The sequence below is a fragment of the Triticum aestivum genome, chromosome 1A, assembly GCF_018294505.1.
Source record: "Triticum aestivum cultivar Chinese Spring chromosome 1A, IWGSC CS RefSeq v2.1, whole genome shotgun sequence".
NCBI lineage: Eukaryota > Viridiplantae > Streptophyta > Magnoliopsida > Poales > Poaceae > Triticum > Triticum aestivum.
In genome coordinates, this window is record NC_057794.1 from 420,790,999 (window position 1) to 420,795,115 (window position 4,117).

The following is a 4,117-nucleotide window of genomic DNA, read 5'->3' on the forward strand; positions in this document are numbered from 1 at the left end:
GTGAATGAAACTTGTGGTTGGCTGCTATTGTGTTGTTTGATGCTTGGTTCAGAAGCTCCAGTTTAATTTAAACATCACTTGGCTTCAGGGTTATGCATCCTGTACGTATCAGATTTCCATGTTTACAGAAACAAACTATGTTAAAGTAAGATGTCACGGTGAATTAATTTACACCAAGATAGCATCATGTTCTTATAAAAAAAGAGTTAAAAGTTCAGCCATGCCAGTGACCTGGTTAAAAATAGAGTAATGCAAAAGGAATAAATAATTTTTTATATATATATATATACCTCACAAGCCCAGCCCTTAAGGAATATATATACCTCACAAGCCCAACCCTTAAGGAATGATTTACCTAAGAACACAAACTGCTGGCATATCTATATTTGGGTGATGATTGAAAAAGCTTGCACTCACATCTCTGAAAATACAGCAGAGACTTATTCCTGGGAGTTTAGGACTGTTGTGGTGTATATGCACAAATGACATGCTTGGATGTTCATTTGATCTAGGTGTATATACTAGAGTTAAACAGAACCATACTAATTCTAAAATCAGGTTTGGACATGATCTCCAAAAGTTTGAATGTTCCAGTAGCACTCAGCTTGATAGCCGTGTGTGGTTTGCTAGGGCTTGCAGCAGCACCGCTTGCAGGGCTTGCAGCAAGCACACAAGCATGTTCAAAAGCTAAGTAGGTGTACGCACTGTCTGTAGAGGACATGAACAATGTGCTGTAGGCCTGTAGCTCTTCCTTTGCTGTAGCACTTTGCAAAAAGGATCCTCAATCAATTGTAATCCTTGCTTTTCTTTCTCTTTACAAGTCATTCTCCACTTATTTACTTGTCATCGTTCTTTCCGTTTTCACTTTGACAGGGAGTAGTATTATTTTCACCAAGACGGGGGGAACTGGAGCCGGTCCACTTTCATCAAGGCTTGCTGGAGATGTTGGATGCTGTAGCTGACACTGCTGCTTGTTGGTGCTCTGTTCTTGGATTTGGATGTGTTGCCACTTGCCAGGAGGAGGCTTGAAGCAGAGTATCTGGAAGAATAGCAGATATGTTGATCAAAACCTTTATCTTAGCTTTCTGTCTACTACTTCCTTATGTCATTAGATAAAAAGATCATTAGAGACACCGGCTTTGGAGATATGCAGCTTACAATTTCTTCCTAAACTCAGCAATGCTATGCTAGTGTTACAAAGGGCTATTTTGTGGATGTTGTTGGAGTAGTGTAGTTTTCTGTATTTAACTTAGTTTTGTGTAAGGTATAATTTGATCTTTAGGCCTCTAGTGCTTGGTTCCTACAAATCTTACAGTGCAGATGAAGTGTTAATGTTCTGCATGCATTCTACTCAGTAGATGGGAGTTTAACTGACGATGTATTGAGAGTTTTTAGTCGAATATCCAATTCTGTGCCCAGGCTCATCTGCACCCGGTGAGCAGTGTCATCTACAGCATCCAACATCTCCAGCAGGCGTTGACAAAAGTTGACGGGGTCTGTTTGTAGTGGGCATGGGCAGTGTACTGTAGGCCTGTAGGTCTTCCTTGGCAGTAGCACTTTGCAAAAAGGATCCTTAGTCAGTTGCAACCCTTAATTAAGTACTCCAACTTAGCATAAGCTCTGTTCCCAGTCCTTAGGTTAGAATCATCACCGAGTGTTGGCCAAGGACATGTTTCTTTGCTTTTCTTTCTCTTTACAAGTCATTGTCCTCTGATTTACTCCAACTATTTTCACCAACGCCTGCTGGAGATGTTGGATGATGTAGCTGACACTGCTGTGTGTTGGTGCTCTATTCTTTGGGTAGAGATGTGTTGCCTGCCTGGAGGAGGCTTGAAGCAGAGTATCCCGGAGACTAGCAGATATGATGATCGAAACTTTTATCTTAGCTTTCTGTCTCTACTACTTCCTGATGTGATTATTAGATGAACGATTATTGGTTGAACTCTGTGCTTTTTTGTTTGGACCCTAGGCCATATAGGTCAAGGACGAACCGCACTGCTGTTGTCTGGAATCTTAAGTTTGGACGTGGAGCATCCACTGCACTGTAGCTTTTTTGTTGATTGGGTACCTCTTTCTCCACCAGCCAGCCAAGGGACGACACGCCCTCTCCCACTGCTCTCCACACTCAGTGCACTCAGGGCATGGGCGTCTCTTCAATCGCGTATCATCTACCCCCGTCGTCCTCTCTCCCTTCCTCTCCGTTGCCTATTAAGACCACCACCACCCCTCCTCACACAGCAGCCACCAGTTCCACCCTCACCCTCTTCTACCCATTGGAAATCGCAGCTCTGAACTCATGTCCAAGCTCTCAAGCCTCTCTCCATCTCTCTCTTGCACCTAACCTAGTCTTCTTCCAGGTTTTAGCCGATCCCAACCATGTCGTCCTTCGCCCACCTCCTACTCTCACTCACCATCATCTTCCAATATCTCACAAAGGCTTCTCCTAGCCATAAAAAATACATTCTCCTTTTGAGGCCACCCGCCGACGCCGGCTGCTTCACGTGGACATCAGTCCATCCACAGCATGTGTACACTTCGTGGGTGTGACTCCGCTGACATAGTAGCCGGGATAGACGAAGCTATCAAGGATGGGGTTGATGTGCTCTCACTCTCCCTCGCCCCTGTCTGTTTTTTATGTTAAATTCAGTCGAGACATGTCTGTAACTAGTAGGGTTTCCATGTCTGTAAAATAATTCAAGTTTGGACATGTAGCATCCATTCCTCTATAACTCTGTTACTTTGAAAATGTAAATGATTTGGTATCAGATCATTTGGTTCATATGGTTTGCTTACATCTGTATGGAAACATGCAACACTATGTTGTTTGGATACTGAACTATGCTGGTTGTCTTATGCTTTGTATTATTTATGGATTCAGCCATGTGGACATGCTCTTAGCTACAAATGTTCTGATGAAGGATGTGCGTAACTAAAATAATTGTGTTTCACTAAATTAGATGTAGATAAGATCTGAAAGGTTTTTAGATTTGTGTTTATTTTACGCCTGTATGCTCCGAAGTTACCTTAGTTTTGCCTTAGCATCATAAGACATACAGTGAGTCGTATTATACATTTTCTTTGTTTGCTAGCTTACCAGGCCACCAGGAACATTTCTTTGTACAGCCAATTGTTCCTAATCTGCCATAAGATTATTCTACAGAACTAATGCCATGGTTTTGTCAGAAGTTGTATCCCTGTATCACTAATAATAATATGCATTGTAGCTCATGTAGTTCTGAGTTGATTTAATACTTAATTGTCCACCTCGATATAATCTGGGATGTTATTTTAAAACTCAGTCTATAAGTTCCTGTTTATAAACTTCATGTACTCAAATTACTATTATCATTATTATTGGCTCACATCTTTATAAATCAGAGTTTCTGCATATCACAGTTATAAACATGCTCGTGATTTAGCTACATCTAGATTTAGCTTCATACAAAATATTTCCTTTTGACTTCAGGTACTTTTGAATTGTCAAAATTTGCTCATTTACTCGTGTTCTTTTCGGAACTGCATATATTCCTATGCAAAGGATGCACAGTGTATGTATATATCTTGGCACACTAATTCTTGGACATGTATGCTCTTCAAGTTGTCAACTCAACTATCACATGGCATATGTGGTAAGCCATCTCATAATGAATCCAACAATAAGTTGCCAAAGATAAGAAAATGAAGGTAAAAGATAATTCTCTTATGTAGGGATAAGGCTCTCCTTTTCACTGTATATCTCAGATGCTTAACCAACAACAGCTAGAACAGGGTACAGTTAATGCAATTTCGAAAAAAAAACATGATATATCAAAATTGGCCAGAATATAGAAGTCACCATTTTTTTAAATGATGGATAGGATGATCCTCTTCTTGTGCTTCGACTTAAGTGTCCAGACAAGTTAAACTTCTCTCGGGAAGAAAAAGCACCGTACCGTATTGTAGATGTCTGGTGACTGGAGGTTAAGTTAGTTTCGCTGAAGCCACTCAATCGGCAAGGTGATCCATGGAAAATTCTTAGACCATCCACTGTATCTTAAAAGTATCTTGCCTTTTGGGTTGTTCTTGATGTCTATTTTATGGATAATGTGGTGATAACAAAACTGGCTTGCTTTTTTTT